This window comes from Trichosurus vulpecula, chromosome 7 (assembly GCF_011100635.1).
Source record: "Trichosurus vulpecula isolate mTriVul1 chromosome 7, mTriVul1.pri, whole genome shotgun sequence".
NCBI lineage: Eukaryota > Metazoa > Chordata > Mammalia > Diprotodontia > Phalangeridae > Trichosurus > Trichosurus vulpecula.
Window position 1 is genome coordinate 247,513,671 of NC_050579.1, and position 19,994 is coordinate 247,533,664.

Genomic DNA, 19,994 nt, shown 5'->3' on the forward strand with positions numbered 1-19,994 from the left:
CTAGCTCAGATCCTTCCCAGTTCCTCCCCAGATGAGGCCCTTCCCAGTGGCTGCTATTCAGTGTCCCAAGATCTTTCCTAGGTAAGTAGACAAGGAACAAACATTTTATTAAATGCTTACTGTGTGCCTAACCCTGTGCTAAATAAAGACAATACAAATGTAAACAAAAAGAAAGATTGTCACTTCCCTCAAGGGGTTTACATTCTAATTAGAAAAGACCACAAATAAAAGGGAAGTTGAAAATGGTAGAGGGGGAGAAGAGATACCAATCTTGAGGTGAGAAGGCAGTGTGGAGAATAAGAAGCAAAGCTGAGGGTAATGAAGGATGACCTATATGGAGGCCCTCAAAATGGAGATATCAGAAGGAACTCACCAATGGGAGTTAGGGGCTGGTATGCAGGAGGGAATGTTCCAAGATGAGAAGGCAGAAACTGCATTGTGGCAAAGTTCAGAGAATCAGCAACAGTGAGGAAGGAAGTTGGAGTTGTACTAGTATTATGTTGCATCAGGTCAAATTGAACATGAGAATGTGCATCTTTTTCCCCCTTGAATTACTGGACTAGACTAACAGATGGATTGTATCACAGCAAGACGTTAAACAAGGTCTCTCACAATATCTTTGGGGATAACATAGAGTGATATGTACTGAATGGTAGTTCACTTAGATGAATTCAAAACTGTTTCAACGACCAAACCTAATGAGTAGGGATTAATGGATTCCTGTCAAAACTGAAGGGATGTCTCTATTTGCTATAAGCAATTCCCCAGGACTATAAGTTTGAGAGAAGGTACTGATCTATATTGGGAGAGAGTTTCCTCATTCCTATACCAATAAAACTATAGGCCTCAACCTTCTTCCTACTACTATAAAACAAAAATTAGTGTACAAACCTCTAGTGATTAGACATACACACACACTATTACAGAAGATACTTGAAGAAATGGGCTCATCCACTTCACCACCTTCATCTCAATTTTCAATCTGGTATCCTGAATGTCTGCATAATAAGGCCAGAAAATCAGCCCTACTCAGAACTTCAGAACAATTCTGAGTGGTCCCTAGCCATCAGAGGTAGCAGTGTTTTATACTCAGGAGGACAAAGGGAACAGGAGCCCTTTATCATTATGTAACCCTAATCCCAAACCTCATTTGTACAGGGCTCTCTCCTCTCTCTTACCAACTGCACCTATGAGGAGAGAGTCCCAAACCAATGGATACTGGGATTAGGGTTACAAATTTATGAATCTAGAATAAGCAGATTCAATGTATCTCTGAATATGCCAATCATGAATAGGCTAGATAAAAATTAACACAGGGGTTGGTGTAATTTCTTTGGTGTCTAAGACATACATTTGATTGACTCATTCTGTTTTGGTCAAAGTGTGTCACTCTCTACCCTGAAGGAGGAAAGGTTCTACTAAATAAACAGTATCAATGAAGTTGGTCTATGTCTAAGAACCTGGAAATACTTAGGAATTCTGTTCAACAGAATAGAACCAATAACATTTCCAGATGACTCATGACGAAATATGCTTCTTACCCAAGTCCAGGTAGAGGGGTGAAGGAATCAGAGTACAGATTAAAGGATATATTTTTTGGGTATGGCTAATATAGGAATATGCTTTGCTTGACTATATTTATTTCTAACATTTTTCATTTTTCTTGCTTTCTGAATGAGTGGGAAAGGTGGAGATGAGAGGGAGAGAATTTGGAACTGAACATAAAATAAAATAAAATTGAAGCTAATTTTTTTCTGTGTCCATGTCATTTTCCTGATCTATAAGTCTAATAATTCTCAAGAAATAGAAATGAGGTTAGTTTGGCATTCCTCGTTCTTAACAAACTCATATTGGGTCTCAGCAATCACCTCCTCCTTTTAAAGATGCTCACAAAACATCCCTTTAATACTATATTCTAAAATGTTGATGAAAATCAATTTGTGGGCCAGCAAAATAAGTAGAATATACATTCTTTCTTTTTTTTAAAATTTGAATATCTGCCCATCTCTAGGTCTTTGGCACCTCTTCAATTTGCCACAGCCCTTCAAACACGACCAACAACACTTTAGCAATTCCATCCATCAATGCTCTGAGTACCCTGGGATGTAGTTCACCTAGCCCTACTAACTTGAATTCATTGAGGGCCTCTGGATGCTCTCTTATCATCTCCTCATTTATCTTGTGTTTCAATTCCCTGTTGGTCATTTTTGTTCTATACTTCACAGTCTGAAGATGCTTTTCCATGACAGAGAAAACAGAATCAAAATGGGAGTTTAGTGAGTGGTTCTGCCTTCTCTCTGTAGTCAGTTATCATTATTCCATCCACTGGGAGCAGAGGCTCTTATCCTTCCTTGTTCCTCCTCCACCCTCTAGCATAGCTAAAAGAACTCTTTTTGTGGTCCCTAGCATCCATTGAAAGTCTTAGCTTTTTCCAAGCTTTAGCCTTACTAGCATTGTTCTAGAAAGTCTGTGCTCCCCTCTTTTTGTGTTCATCCTTTGTTACCTGTCTTTGCTTCCATCTTCTGTGCCTATATTGCTAACGTTTGAGCGCATAGATGAGTTCTTTGTACAATCACTCAGTAGCATGGGACATGTCCCCCTTTTCTCCTTCACCAGAATAATTTGCATTCACATTCCCTGAACTTCTCCCTTTTCACCTTCCTTTAAGAGTGGTCCCTTTCTGGTCCTATCCTCCTTTCTCTTGGGTGCCCTTTAGGCTAGAGGTAGCCCTGCCCAAGTGTTTGAGGATTCGGATTGTGGGGGTTTATTTATTTGTCTGTTTCCTTCTTACGTGCCTTGCTGTGGATGAGCTTGAAGTACTAGACAAGGAACCTTTAACCCCACAATGGTTTTAAATATTAGAAAGGGCATGAGTAAGAGATGGGTAACTGTAGCCAATAGAATGGGATGCCTTCCCCAGTGCAGACTGGATGTTTAGATATAAGAAACCAGGTCACAAACCTAATGTCCAGGGTTTTAAGGTCATTGTTGTTCTCTCCTTCCTACTGGGAAAGGACAAATGGGGTAGCATTACCCCCTCCCTCCCCAGGATTCGCTGGGGCACATAGCCCAATTCTCACATTGTGCCCCAGACTTGAGAAACATTCCCTTCTCTTCTTTGCCTGGTGAATTCTGACACATTCATTAAAACCTCACTCAAATGTCACTTCCTTTAGAATGCCTGCCCTGATCCCTCCCCCCCACCCCCAGTTGGTAATGACATTCCCCCTCAGAGATCGCAGAAGACTTTGTTTTATAACAAAGGGAAAGGAGACAAAGGAAGAAGAAAAGGACAGAAATATAAGCAGTTGGAGAGACACCTGTCACCAGGGAATCTGAGGTAGACCCCAGCTTGAGCAGTGGAAGCCAGTGGCCAGAAGAGGTTGTTATCTAAATATGTTTAAAGAGTAGAGAGTAAAGTGGCTTGATATCAAGGGATGCACTTCACCAACTTAGACTCTGAGAGGAGTTTGTTAAGATTTTAGCATGATCGTTTACACCTCAGAAATCACCAAACACTACAAATATGGGCTTGATTTATTATTTTATTTGTCATCTAGATTTAAGAAAGTGATGGAGAAAATGTTAATAATACAGATTAAACTTTTAAATGTGTTGTGCTTTTTGTCAAGGTGGGGGGCAGGGCGGGTCAGTTGTTAAACATTTGCCAGCACACATTGCCTGGAGGCACTGATCTCAAGGTGACCACTATATGCTACACTGTCCAGCAAATGTAAAGGAAGGATTTAAGTCTCATCACCTATTAGGGAGTTCGCAGCCCTGAGGGGATAAGAAATCTCTACCTCCCTCCGGGTTGGGAGATTGGTGTGTGCCTGCTTTCCCCTTTTCCTGTAGCGTGGAATTGGTCTAGGGCATGGGAATAATGATCAGACCCACAACCTTCCATTCCCGGGGGGCTCACAAGACACAAGGCAGCTTGCTTAGGGCTGCTGATGTCCAGACTATTTCTTGTCATTGTGTTTCCTTGATAACACAATACTTGTCATTTTAAGCAAATTGCTCTTATGTTTTACCGATATATGAAATCTAAGTGATTTGATAACTATGCCTGGATCAAAAAAGACAGAGGAGGTGCCAGTGGGTGGGTAAATAAGTCAGTAAGAGTTATCTAGCACCCAAGGATTAATAAGGAAGAGAGGTCCTTAGGGAAGAGATTATACATACTCCTGTTACTGCTGTATTTGTATTTGTCTGTGTTATCCTGGAGATAACACTGAATGGGAGGCAGACAGGGAATACAACAGTCTCTGAGGAGTTTAAAATGACTGTCACAAAAAGAGTCATGGGAAGTGCACGGTGGGCGTGAGCAAGCTGTTACCTAGGACCAAAGAGGAACACCAAAGAGACATGGAAGATACCATCAATGAAATGTAGGATAGGAAGAAAATGTATGATGGGCTGGACATGTGCTGAAACTGACGGATGACAGGTAGACAGCTGGAGTACTCCACTGTTACCTTCTTGATGTCAAGAGAAAGTGAGGAAAGCCTCCATGTTGAGTTGACCCCTTGTGGCAAACTTATGGTGGTCACGGACAAGAATAGTATGGTGGGGGAGGCATGAATGGGTTGTGATTTTTGTCAGTAAGTAGAAGGAATGAACTCACACATCCATTTGGATATTAGGTATCCCGAAAAAGCTGTAAAGAGGGGAGATAATTTGTCTCATTGGGGACAAAGACTTTGTCTTCTTCAGTTTCTGTACAATGCCTAATTTGCTCTAAATCAGAAATTTTGAGAGTTCTCCCTCTCCATACCTCCTACCAAGCAAGATTGGGGATTTGGAGGAGAAGATTGGGAAGAAAGTGATGACCCCCCCCCACTCCAGTTACCTCTATGCCTGCTTATCAGTAGAGTTTGCAGAGAAACTGGCCAGAGAGACAGTCAGCAGAGTTCATGGTCAGATTGAGTTCTGGGCAGATATTCAGAGAAGGGAGTTTCTGTTTCTGTCCAGCTTCGAAGATTAGGTCAGGAGAGTTTGGCAGGCACTATTACAGGCCCTAAGGGTCCTTGGCCTATGAATGTGAGAACAATGTTAGTTCATCCTCTGACCTGCCTCTCTTGTCTCTGTAATGACCACTGTGTCAGGGTTTTTTATTCTGTTCATGGCAATATACAATGGCTATAACCCAGGTCTGATAGGCATCGACAGAATTACATAGTAAAGGTTAGTTGTGCTAATCTCAAGAGTGCCTATGCCTTTCCAGGTCAGCTAGCAAGTCCATCTATAAAATGGGTCTGTGTTGACATTTACCAGCCTCATGGAGAGTTGGGGAGGCTTATGAAGGGGAACTCTGTTCCCAAAGACATTACACAGCTTCCGCCAACTCAGGATGGCAGTACTTAGCAATTCCGGGCAATTGCAGATCAGTTAATTGCATCATTCAGTTACTGGTGTGCATTGATGTGACATCTGAGAAACATGGTTGAACATAACATTCAGCCATTTCATCTGAGAGGAGCAGCTGCTCTTGTGTGTGAAAGAACTGGGGGGAGGGGGTGGTGCAGAATAGAAGCAGAATTGCCTTTAACATGGACTGAGGAAACTCCAGGAAGGACAGACACATCAGAGACAGAAAGACAGCCAGACATAGACAAGACAACAGACAAAGACAGTCTGAAAGACAAGCACAGTGTAGACAGGGAACATGGCTGGTTTATCTTAAATCTCTTTTAGCCACTCATATAGCCTTGTACTTGGATAGGACTGTGGCTTGTGTACTGGAACCAGCTTGAACTGATAGTAAAATTTTCAAGACAAGCATTTACACTTGGGAATCAGCAAATGCTACAAATTAGGGCTTAATTTATTGTTTTGTTGATTGTGTAGACTTTAAAAACTGTTAATAATATAGATTAAACTTTAAAGCATATCTAGCATGCCTGTTTTTACACCATCACCCTCCATCCCACCCCCAACCATGTCATTTGTTAAACAATTACCAGTACATCACTGCTGATAGGTATTTTTAAAATGCTTGTTGAATGAGGCACAGGATATTGAGAAAGAGACACAAAGACAGAGACACAGAGAGACAGAAACAGAGGGACAGAAACTGAGAGACAGAGACAGAAAGAGACAGAGATAGAGACAGAGAGGGGGCAGAGAGAGAAAGACAGGCAGAGACAGAGAGACAGAGAAAGGCAGAGACAGAGAGAAAATCAGAAACAGAGATGAAGAAAGACAGAGACAGACAAAGACAGACAGGCAGACACAGAGAGACACAGAGAGACAGCAGCGGAGCCAGAGCCAGAGCCAGAGCCAGAGACAGAGAATCACAGAAACATAGAATTTTAGGGTTCAGAGATCTCAATGTCTAGCACACCCCCAAAGGAACCTCTACTGCAACCTACCTCCAATGCATGGAGTAGGGGGGTGGGTAGGGGTGGAGGTAAAACCCACAATTCCTCAGGCCATGCACTTTTGTACAGCTTTAATTGTTAGGAATATTTTTTCCCTACTTCTTGACAACTTTCATTTATTGCTCCTAGATTGGCCAAACAGAGTAAGTCTATTCTCTCTTCCTTTGAGATATTTGAATGTGGTTAGCACAATCATGACCTTTTCAGGTCTCTCTGTCTCTCTTTCTTTCTTTCCTCTTTCTGTCTCTGTCTCTCTCTTACTTGGTTTGGTAAGGATACTGTATTTGTTTACTTTTGTTCATGGTGCACTCCACTTCCAGGATAATATAAGCTTCTTGAGGACAAGAACTGTCTTCTTTAGCATCTTTGCACCTTCAGTGTCTAGTCTGGTGCCCAGCACATGGTAAGCCATTAATAAGTAATTGTGGAATTAGATCAAATCAATAGAGTCATCTACTTCAGATATGATACTATCTGCTGGACAGCAACTTCATCTCCCTATACCCTTCAGTCTGCTATTCTCCAGGCTAAATGAAGGATCATAGATTTAGAGATGGAGGGGACCTTAATGGTCATAAAATCCATCTCCCTCATTTCACACATGAAAGAACCGAGGCCACAGTTTGTTCAACCTATCCTGGTTCTCTTCTGGACTGTTCCAGAAAAACAAAGGCAAAGATAAAGATTAGAGACAGAGAAAGATGTGGGGGGAAAATCAGAAAAGGTAAAGATAAAAAGACAGAGGCAGGGAGACAATTAGTGAGAAATTCTATGTTAATTTACACTTGTTGATTGCTCTGGAGTCTGAGGACCTGGTTTAAATCCTTCCTCTGATGCTGACTGACTCTGTGTCCTTAAGCAAGTCACTTCACCATCCTGTGCCTTAATTCCCTCATCTGCAAAATGGGGTAGGGAATTGGACTAAATGGTTTCCAGGTCCCTTCCATATCTAGGTCTACGATCCTATGAGAATGAGACAACACATGGGGATCAGGAGTGTTATCTTTTGTGTATGTTTTGTCAGAGTTTAGTCCGGGAACTCCTTGAGAACAAAACCCATATATTCCGGACAGTCTCCAAAGGACCTGGGAAAGCCGGGGGGGGGGGGGTGTATCTTCACTGGGAGTTTCTGGAGGACATAGAAATACTTCCTTCTTTTATATGTCTCTAGGGCTCTGCACACATGAGGACTCAGTGAAAGGATTGGTCTGGCCTAAGCAGCTGAATATGATTTGCTGGAAACATCATCCTTATGAATTGAGAGCCTTTGCTCAGACCATTTTGTGTTGGGAGGATGGAAAGAGACCTACTATGCCTGGGTGTGTGCCTAGAAGGAGCTCATGGATGAAGCTGCCCAGCAACAAGCATCATATCTGAAGTAGATGACTCTGTTGATTTGATCTAATTATACGAAAATTGACTAAGGGCCTACTATGAACTGGGCAGTAGGATAGACAATGAAGATGTAAAAATGCAAAAGGAAACAGTACTTGCCCTTAAGGAGTTTGCATACACCTGGGAGTAGGGAATACCATGAACAAAAGTAAGTAATACAGAGTCCATACATGTGTGTGTGTGTGTGTGTGTGTATGTGTGTATGAGAGAGAGATAGAGAGAGACAGAGACAGAGAGAGAAAGACACACACAGACACAGAGACAGACAGAAAAAGACAGAGATAGGGGAGAGAGACAGAGATGGAGAGAGATCCTGGGGGGAATCAGACTTTGGTACAACAAAGTGAGCACTGGCTTTTGAGTTAGAGATTCTGGCTGCTAATGCTGAGAGTCTGGGCAAGTTACTTTTATTCTTTGGACCTCAGTTTCCTTACATGTGAAATGAAAGAGTTGGACTAGATGGTCATAGAGATCCCTTCCAGCTCCAAATCTGTGAATCTTTGCTCATTCCAGTGCCACCAGAGGTTTCTGTGCATTTAGGGCACCCATTGGATGAAGAAGGAAGACCTGACCCCAGCAAAGCTAAAGGAAGGCTAAAAATAAGCACATTTCCCTTCTTGCTAATACCTGAGTTATTGCTTTCTCTTCTCTCCAAATGAAGGAAATATTTTATTGGTTCGGGTAGGAAAACAGCATGCATAGGGACTTATTTTTATTTCTTGACATTTTTGTTGATGTCTTGGTGGGATGGGGGAGGAAAGGAAGGCTTCAGGAGGGAGAAGAGGACAAGGAAGAGAAGGAGGAAGAAAGACAAAGAAGATTACAAAGGCATAGGGAAATGGTGGGAAGGGGGAGAGAGAGAAGGAGAATAGAAGGAGAGGCATAAAAGAGGAGAAGAGGGACAGAAAGTAAGGAAGAAGAAAGAATGGACAAATGGGAAGTAAGGAAGAGGATGGAGGAGGGGGAAATGGAAGAGAAAAAGAGTTAGAGGAAGGAGAGGAAAGTGACATAGTCCACTTTTGGCACCCATCTCTTTACTGCTGCTTTTGACCTGAAAGGCAATAAATGGCAAAGATAGCAATCAGTTGCAATTGGAAAAAAAAAGTCAGTTCAGCTTGGGAGCGTAGGAAACAGTGCTAAGGAGGTTGGGTCTCCTCTAGCCATCCTGGTGCCTGGACAGCAGCACATTTCACCTCTGGCCTTGCAGGGGTGAAGAACATTCTGAGTGTTGGTTGGCTGGCTAGCTCTTGGATGATCAAGGACCCTACTCGATGATCTTAGCCCTGGGGTTGACCCTTTCTCAGTTATTCTTCAAGAGGAAGAGGATACCAAGTTGGAGAGGAACTTAGAGACTATTTGGTTAAACCTCCTTTGTTTACAAATAAGGAAACTGAGGCCCAAAGAGGGGAAGTGATTTGATTAAGGTTATACAGTGTTAGTAGCAGAACCAAAAATTAAATTCAGGTCTCTAGGCTTCTAGTTGGTTACTTCCTGGTATACCCATATCCCAGGAGAATGTAAGCTCCTTGAGGGCAAGTACTGTTTCCTTTTGCATCTTTACATATTCAGTGTCTACCCCACTGCCCAGCTCATAGTAAGCCTTTAGTCAATGTTCATAGAATTAGATCAAATCGATAGAGTCATCTACTTCCTTCATTACACCATATTCCTTTTTTTTTATTTAAATTTATTTTTAGTTTACCACACACGGTTCTACATAATTTTGAGTTCCAGATTTTCTCCCCTCCCTCCCCCCTCTTTCCCCCCTCCCTCCCCAAGACGTCATGGAATCTCATATAACTACCATGTATAACTTCACATTGAATTAATTTATACACTAGTCAAGTTGTGGAGAAGAATTATGACCAATGGAATGAATCATGAGAAAGAAGAGACAGAACCAAAAAAAAAAACCCAAAAACAAAAACAAAAGAGAAGAAAAAAGGCAAGCATGTAGTGCACCTCAATCTGTATTCAAACTTCACAGATCTTTCTCTGGATGAAGATAGCATTCTCCATCGTGAGTCCCCTGGAGTTGTCCTTGCACCTTTCGTTGCTGAGAACAGCGAAGTCTGTCAGGGTTGGTCCTCACGGAACCCCTATATCTGTGGTTGTGTACAATGTTCTCCTGGCTCTGCTCTGCTCACTCAGCATTATGTCGTGTCAGTTTTTCCAGGTTGTTATGAAGTCCGTATCATCCCCATTTCTTATGGCACAATAGTATTCCATTACCTTCATATACCACAGCTTGTTCAGCCATTCCCCAATTGATGGGCACCCCTTTGATTTCCAATTCTTGGCTACCACAAAAAGAGCCGCTATAAATATCCTTGTACATATGTGTCCTTTTTCCCGCTTGTGTGATTTCTTTGGGATACAACCCTAGAAGTAGTATTGCTGGGTCAAAGGGTATGAACATTTTTATAGCCCTTTGGGCATAGTTCCAAATTGCTCTCTAAAATGGCTGGATCAGCTCACAACTCCACCAGCAATGTAACAATGTTCCAATTTCCCCACATCCTCTCCAGCATTTATCATTATCCTGTTTTGTCATTTTAGCCAATCTGACAGGAGAGATGTGGTATCTAAGAGTTGTTTTGATTTGCATTTCTCTAATCAGTAGTGATCCAGAGCATTTTTTAATATGCCTATAGATAGCTTTAATCTCTTCCTCTGAAAACTGCCTATTCATATCCTTTGACCATTTCTCAATTGGGGAATGGCTTGTATTCCTATATATTTGGCTCAGTTCCCTATATATTTTAGAAATGAGGCCTTTATCAGAGATACTAGTTGCAAAGATTTTCTCCCAATTTTCTGCTTCCCTCCTAATTCTTGTTGCATTGGCTTTTTTTGTACAAAAACATTTCAATTTGACATAATCAAAATTATCCATTTTGCATTTTGTAATGCTCTCTATCTCTTGTTGGGTCATGAATTCTTTACTTTTCTATAAATCTGATAAGTAAACTATTCCTTGCTTTCCCAAATTACTTATAGTATCAGCTTTTACTCCTAAATCATGAACCCATTTTGACTTTATTTTGGTACATGGTGTAAGATATTGGTCTATGCCCAGTTTTTGCCCTACCATTTTCCAATTTTCCCAACAGTTTTTGTGAAATAGTGAATTATTAGCCCAGAAGCTGGCCTCTTTGGGTTTATCGAAGAGTAGATTGCTAAACTTGTTGATTTCTCCTACTTGTATGCCTATCCTATTCCACTGATCCACACCCCTGTTTCTTAACCAGTACCAGGCAGTTTTGATGACTGCTGCTGTGTAGTACAGTTTAATATCTGGTATGGCTAGGCCACCTTCTCTAGCATTTCTTTTCATTAATACCCTAGATATTCTAGACCTCTTGTTTTTCCAGATGAATTTTGTTATTATTTTGTCCAGCTCTGTAAAATAATTTTTTGGTAGTTCGATTGGTATGGCACTGCATAGATAGATTAATTTAGGTAAAATTGTCATTTATATTATATTAGCTCGCCCTAACCATGAGCAACTGATATTTTTCCATTTATTTAGATTTGATTTTATTCACGTGAAAAGTGTGTCATAGTTATGTTCATATAGGCCCTGGCTTTGTCTTGGCAAATAGACTCCCAAATATTTTATAGTGCCTTCAGTAACTTTGAATGGAATTTCTCTTTCTATCTCTTGCTGTTGGGCTTTCTCAGTAATGTATAGGAATGCTGAGGATTTATGTGGGTTTATTTTATATCCTGCAACTTTGCTAAAGTTGTTTATTATTTCAAGTAGTTTTTTACTTGATTCTCTAGGATTCTCTAAATAAATCATCATATCATCTGCAAAAAGTGATAATTTAGTTTCTTCTTTTCCTATTCTAATTCCTTCAATTTCCTTTTCTTCTCTTATTGCTACAGATAACGTTTCTAGTACCAAATTGAATAATAGGGGTGATAATGGACATCCTTGTTTCACTCCTGATCTTATTGGGAATGCATCTAGTTTATCCCCATTACAAATAATGCTTGTCGATGGTTTTAGGTAGATGCTATTTATAATTTTGAGGAAGGTTCCACTTATTCCTATGCTTTCCAGTGTTTTTAATAGGAATGGGTGTTGTACTTTGTCAAAGGCTTTTTCTGCGTCTATTGAGATGATCATATGGTTTCTGCTAGTTTTGTTGTTGATATGGTCAATTACGCTAATAGTTTTCCTAATATTGAACCAGCCTTGCATTCCTGGAATAAATCCTACCTGGTCATAGTGTATTATTCTCATGATGAGTTGCTGCAATCTTTTTGCTAATATTTTATTTAAAATTTTTGCATCAATTAGAGAAATTGGTCTATAATTTTCTTTTTCCGTTTTGACTCCACCTGGTTTGGGTATTAGTACCATATTTGTGTCATAAAAAGAATTTGATTGGACTCCTTCTTCACCTATTTTCCCAAATAGTCTACTAAGTATTGGAATTAGTTGTTCTTTAAATGTTTGATAGAATTCACATGTAAAACCATCTGGCCCTGGAGACTTTTTCCTAGGGAGTTCATTGATGGCATGCTCAATTTCTTTTTCTGAGGTGGGGTTATTAAGAAATTTCACTTCCTTTTCTGTTAGCCTGGGCAGTTTATGTTTATGCAGATATTCATCCATATCTCTAAGGTTGTCAAATTTATGGGCATACAGTTGGCCAAAATAATTCCTAATTATTGTTTTGATTTCCTCTTCATTAGAGGTGACCTCACCCTTTTCATTTTTGATACTGGTAATTTGATTTTCTTCTTTCTTTTTTTTAATCAAATTGGCCAAAGGTTTATCAATTTTATTGGTTTTTTTTCATAAAACCAGCTCTTTGTTTTATTTATTAATTCAATAGTTTTCTTGGTTTCAATTTTATTAATCTCTCCTTTGATTTTCAGTATTTCTAATTTGGTATTTAATTGGGGGTTTTCAATTTGCTCTTTTTCTAGCTTTTTCAGCTGTATGCCCAGATCTTTGATCTCCTTTTTCCCTATTTTATTCATGTAGGCATTTAGGGATATAAAACTTCCCCTAAGATCTGCTTTTGCTGCATCCCATAAGTTTAATTTTTAAGTTTAATTTTGGGAAGTATACCAGTAAGGCAAGACTAATGACCTCGAGGATGACCATGAACATGCCTGAATGGTTCAGAATCACAAAGCATAAGAAATTCTCTAGATAGAAGGTACAGGAGTATAATATTTATTTAGACACAAGAGAATCCAATCCCAGGACCAGTAATTCCAGTTCCATGCTGTAGCAATTATATTCCAAAACCAGTAAGCCCACCTCAATGTAGCAACAAGGAAATTATAACAAAATATTATATCAAGGAGGGAAGCCATCCTGCAGCTTTCCCCCCTGCTAGGGCCTTCCTGTAAACAATCACTCATGAATCCTAACTCTCCACTCAGCACTCTGTCCTGCAGCTCTGCCAACTCTGAGTTCCTTGATCTCTGCAACTCTCTCTTGTTCTGCACTCTCTGCTCTACAGTCTGTCTTGATGCTGGCTCTCCTTCAGTGTCTGCTGCCTCAATGTCTTCTTGATGTCTGCTTCTGAATCCTGCCACTCTCAGTTCCTCAGCTCCCAATTCTGCTGCTGTCATTTCTGGGCTCTCTTTTTATACAGTCCTAGCTAGCATCTGATTGACTAGAACTCAGTGCATGTACCAATGGCTCTGGTTTTTAGCAACTCCCCTTAGGGCCCTGAGGGTTTCATGCCCACATCAGCTTAACTAGCAAAAGGATTCAGGCCTGGGGCCTCACATCTAGTAAGTGAAAGGGTGTGGGCCTGCCTCTAATCAGGCCTCCCTTTGTTAGCCCCACCTGAGGCCTATTCAATGGGTGGGAAAGATCTTACTTACTGATTGGTCTCACAGGAGGGAATTGAAAGGAAAGACCTGGGCCATATTCCATAATATAAAGTACCATATTATGGAAGGTAGTGTGAGGTAATGAAGAAAGCACTGGGCTTGGAATCAGAAAAACCTGTGTTCAAATCATGCCTTATTCACGTACCGGTGAAATGGTCAGGAAAGGCTACCTTAACAAAACTGACAACCTGTTCCTTTGTCCTAAGAGAACTAGATAGATTCTTGAGACAGCCCCATATCCCAGAAGCCTGAAGACTGAAGACAACTTTGCAACTAGAACTGGGGTTCACCTAGGTGAGCTTGAGCCTGGACTTATGCTCTGACTTTCTTTGCTTGATTATAATTGCCGAAAAAGGGATTCAGAGATGGATGTGTCCAACCTTGGAAGCCTAAGAGATTAGGACATCCTGAGTCCTTGGTCAGAATTTACTGCCAAATTTCTGTGTTGTAGAAAATGACAACCAAAAAGAGAGGAGTTGGACCCCTGGTTTGTCTTGTTGGATGACGTGGAGTGAGTTGTTTGGTAAAGTGTAGAGATAATGTGTAATATATATTCAGTACTCCTAAGAACTTTGTCACATCTTGGTACGTTAGGGTTCATCCTCTTGGGAGAATAAAATAGCATTTATGTGTTAACATTTTTGGTTTAAGTTTTTCCATTAGTATGAAATTGTGGGTCTTGTGTGTGTTAAGCATTTCATTGTTGTGGAGAAAATAAATAGCTTTCCTATGTCTGATTAACACTGTATATTGAGCACCTTTCTTCATACCCATTTGGTGAGACCTTACATATGAGCCAAACATACATTTTAAGTAATTTTCCTTTGCGTCAGGGGCATAGAGAGCCAAAGAAAGAAAAAGAGACAAAAGAGTCTGACCTCTCTCTGTGTAGTGAGGTTCTCTCAGGTTTGAATCCAGTGTACATGCATGGAGTCTGGAGGTGAAAGGGGCCCATTAATGGAAAGGGATAAACTGCAGCATGCTATTGCTTTGGGAATAGCAGAGGTAAATTATTGTTACAATAGGATCATAGATTTTTAAATGGAAGAGAAAGAGATAAAGAGAAGGAAAGGATGTAGGCACAAAAGAAAAGAAGAGAAAGAGCAAGGAGAAGGGGTAGGGGAAGAGAAAAGAAAGGAGAAGAGGAGTAGGAGGATGGGGAAAAATGGAAGAAAAAGGAAAGGAGAAGGGAGGAAAAGAGAAGAAAAAGGTTTGGAAAGAAGGAAGTAGAGAATCAGGACAGGTAGAAGGGATGGAGGAGAGCCAGACAGAGGAAAATAGGTCTCTGAAGAGGAAGGCTGGAAGCCCTAAAGACAAACAAGCTCTTCCCCATTTTGCCTGAGGCCTGCACTGCAGCTTTCCTTAGCCCCCAATTACAACAGCCTCATTACAGCCCCGCATCTTTCTGAGGTCAGACCTGTATGTGCTCTGAGCTACATTAACTCTAATTCCCAGGGAGATGAGAAGATTTAAGCGAGTGGAGGTTGGCTTTCTCTAAGGGAGGTCATCATATCCTATACCCTCACCTGGCATGTGAAAGCAGAGGGCCTCTCTGCACATGCCGTGTCTTATTTCTTCCTTTCTTTATTTATTTCACTTAGCTGGAGTGTAATTAAATTTGAATTGAGGCCAAAGACGATTTGTGAGACAAGCGTTTGGCTAGAGATATTGAGCAAACCAGGTGAAAAAACCCCCACTGCATAACTTCAAAAAGGCCAATAATCACATTACAATTGAAATTCATTCCCTCTCCTCTCATCCCCTCTCCTATTAACTCGGACAAGAGCTGGAATCCCTCTTGGGAACCTACACTCATCAAGTTACACAAATGGAGTCTGGGTGTATGTGCATGGGCATGCATATATTTGTGTGTGTGTGTGTGTGTGCAAGCACATACATTGAACATATGTGTTTCCCCTCAGAGCTGAGGTACTCCATTCTGATCAGCAATGAACATGGAAGCCAGGCAGGGTCTGATATTAATGGAGGAGGTGCTGGGGAGGAAAGAAATAGAATCATAGAATTTCAACTAGGGGAGACCTTAGAATCTAATGAAAGCTCCTCATTTTAGAGAGAAGAAAACTGAGGTTAAAAAACAGGCTAAGGAGCTTGAAAAGGTCTCACAGCACATTAATGGTAGAACCAAAGCTGGGAGCCAGGTTTGCTGGCTTTCTGGGAAGTGCTCTTTGTACTAATAGCTGATAATAGTAGCTGACATTTATAGAGCACTTTAAGGTTTATAAAGCTCTTTACATATATTATCTCATTTGATCTTCACAACAACTCTGTAAGGTAGTTTCAGAAGGTGTTATTTTCCCTATTTTATGGAAGAAAAAAACTGAGACTCAGGCAGTTTTTAAGTGATTGGACTATGGAGACACACCTAATGTCAGAGGCAGAATTTGAACGGAGTTCTTTCTGGCCTCCAGATTTGGCATTCTTTCCACTCTGCTCCAGCATGGCACACTATACTGCCTCCAACTACACCACGATGCGTCTTAATTATGGAGTAGTAACCATTTAATCAGTGCTAGGACTACAGATGATAGTATCACAGAGGGACCTAAGAAGAATAAGGGATTAGAGAGGAAACCTAGAAGAGCAGTCCTTGAAAAATCAATACATAAATTGATCAGTAAGTATATATTGGAAGAAAAGGAGATAAGAATTTATTAAGCACTTACTGTGTACCAGGCACTATGCTAAGTACTTTATGAATACTCCATTTGGTCCTCATAACAACCCTGCATGGTGGGTGTTATTATTTTTCCCATTACAGTTGAGGAAACTGAGGCAGACTGAGTTTAAGTGATTTCCCCAGGGTTACATAGCTAGTAAGCATCTGAGGCCATATTTGAATATAAGTCTTCTTGACTCCAGGCCCAGTGTTCTATGCACTATACCCCTAGCCCTATGGTAGGTGTTAAGAGATTCTGAGAGACAAAATATTTGATCTCTTCCTTTGAGGAGATGACAATCTAGATGGTGAGACAAGGCTATATATACATGAAAACACATAGAAAGCAATAAAGTATCCAACTACTCTCAGTGGGACCTTAAAAAGAGGGAAAAAATTAGGTTGGAGGGAAGCAGCCTATCTGTCATGAATCCCTCATCCTAGCCCATTTTGGGAGCCCTGATGGGTCAGAGCGAATGTAAATAGTAATTATTTCACTCTGAGGTACCACCTCACACCTATCAGATTGGCTAAAATGGCAAAACAGGAAAATTACAAATGCTGGAGAAGATGTGGGAAAGTTGGAACACTAATGCATGGTTCGTAGAGTTGTGAACTTATCCAACCATTCTGGAGAACAATTTGGAACTATCTGCAAAGGGCTATAAAACTATGCATACCCTTTGACCCAGCAATACTACTTCTAGGTCTGTACTCCAAAGAGATCATACAAATGGGAAAAAGAATTTCATGTACAAAAATATTTATAGCAGCTCTTTTTGTGGTGGCCAAGAATTGGAAATTGAGGGGATGCCCATTGACTATGGAATGGCTGAACAAGCTGTGGTATATGAATGTAACAGAATACTGTTGTGCTATAAGAAATAATGAGCAGGCAGACTTCAGAAAAAAAAACTTGGAAAGACTTGAATGAACTGATGCTGAGTGAAGTGAGCAGACCCAGGAGAACATTGTACACAGTAACAGCTACAATGTGCAATGACTAACTTTGATGGACTTTTTTTTTTGCATACTTGCAAAGTTCTTTTTATGTATTTGGAATATATATTTTTTTAATTTAAATTTATTTATTTAACATATTTGGTTTTCAGCATTGATTTTCACAACAGCTTGAATTACAAATTTTCTCCCCATTTCTACCCTCCCCCCCCCACTCCAAGATGGCTGATATTCTGGTTGCCCTGTTCCCCAGTCAGCCCTTCCCTCTATCACCCACTTCCCCTCTCATCCCCTTTTCCCTTCCTTTCTTGTAGGGCAAGATAAATTTCTACGCCCCATTGCCTGTGTATCTTACTTTTTAGTTGCATGCAAAAACATATTTTTGTGTTTTTGAACATCTGTTTTTAAAACTTTGAGTTGCAAATTCTCTTCCCTCTTCCCTTCTCACCCACCCTCCCTAAGAAGTCAAGCAATTCAACATAGGCCACATGTGTAATCATTATGTATAACCCTTCCACAATACTCATGATGTGAAAGGACTAACTATATTTTGCTCCTTCCCAACCCATCCTGCTTTATTGAATTTTCTCCCTTGACCTTGTCCCCTTTCCAAAGTGTTTGTTTTGATTACCTCCACCCCCATCTGCCCTCCCCTCCATCATCCCCCCCCTTTTTATTTTTTTTATCTTCCTCCCTCTTTTTGTCTGTGGGGTAAGATACCCAACTGAGTATGTATGGTATTCCCCCTCAGGCCAAATCTGATGAGAGCAAGGTTCACTCATTCCCCCCTCACCTGCCCTCTCCCCTCCTCCCACAGAACTGCTTCCTCTTGCCACCTTTATGCGAGATAATCCACCCCATTCTATCTCTCCCTATCTCCCTCTCTCAGTATGTTGCTCTCTCATCCCTTAATTTCATTTTATTTCTTTTAGATATCTTCCCTTCATCTTCAACTCACCCTGTGTCTGCTCTCTCTCTTTTACGTATATTTATATATATATATAAAAACACACACATATATATACACATACATACATATACATACATATACACATAGATATATACATACATACACATTCACTTATATATATACATAAACATATATATATATATATATATATATGCATATTCCCTTCAACTACCCTAATACTGAGGTCTCATGAATCATACACATCATCTTTCCATGTAGGAATGTAAACAAAACAGTTCAACTTTAGTAAGTCCCTTGCAATTTCCGTTTCTTGATTACCTTTTCACGCTTCTCTTGATTCTTGTGTTTGAAAGTCAAATTTTCTATTCAGTTCTGGTCTTTTCACTGAGAAAGCTTGAAAGTCCTCTATTTTATTGAAAATCCATATTTTACCTTGGAACATGATACTCAGTTTTGCTGGGTAGGTGATTCTAGGTTTTAATCCTAGCTCCATTGACCTCTGGAATATCGCATTCCAAGCCCTTCGATCTATTAATGTAGAAGCTGCCAGATCTTGGGTTATTCTGATTGGGTTTCCACAATACTTAAATTGTTTCTTTCTGGCTGCTTGCAGTATTTTCTCCTTGATCTGGGAGCTCTGGAATTTGGCGACAATATTCCTAGGAGATTTCTTCTTGGGATCTATTTGAGGAGGCGATCGATGGATTCTTCCAATTTCTATTTTGCCCTGTGGCTCTAGAATATCAGGGCAGTTCTCCTTGATAATTTCTTGAAAGATGGTATCTAGACTCTTTTTTTGATCATGGCTTTCAGGTAGTCCAAGAATTTTTAAATTATGTCTCCTGGATCTATTTTCCAGGTCAGTGGTTTTTCCAAGGAGATAATTCACATTGTCTTCCATTTTTTCATTCCTTTGTTTCTGTTTTATAATATCCTGATTTCTCACAAAATCACTAGCTTCCACTTGCTCCAATTTAATTTTTTTTTATAAATTTCTTTATTTATTTTTAGTTTACCATACAAGGTTCTACATAGTTTTGAGTTCCAGTTTTTCTCCCCTCCCTCCCCCCTCCCTCCCCAAAATGGCATGAAGTCTCATATAACTGTCATGTATAACTTCGCATTGAATTAATTTATGCACTAGTCAAGTCATGGAGAAGAATTTTGACCAATGGAATGAATCATGAGAAAGAAGAAACAGAACCAAAAAAACCCAAAAAACAAAAAAAAAAACAAAACCCCAAGACAAAAACAAAAGAGAAGCAGAAAAGGCGAGCATGTAGTGTGCCTCAGTCTGTATTCAAACTTCGCAGTTCTTTGTCTCGATGAAGATAGCATTCTCCATCGTGAGTCCCCTGGAGTTGTCCTTGCCCCTTAGGTTGCTGAGAAAAGCGCAGTATGTCAGGGTTGGTCCTCACAGAATCCATATATCTGTGGCTGTGCACAACGTTCTCCTGGCTCTGCTCCGCTCACTCAGCATTATGTCGTGTAGGTTTTTCCAGGTTGTTATGAAGTCTGCATCATCCCCATTTCTTATGGCACAATAGTATTCCATCACCTTCATCTACCACAGCTTGTTCAGCCATTCCCCAATTGATGGCCATCCCTTTGATTTCCAATTCTTGGCTACCACAAAGAGAGCTGCTATAAATATTCTTGTACATATGGGTCCTTTTCCCGCTTGCGTGATTTCTTTGGGATACAACCCTAGAAGTGGTATTGCTGGGTCAAAGGGTATGAACATTTCTATAGCCCTTTGGGCATAGTTCCAAACCGCCCT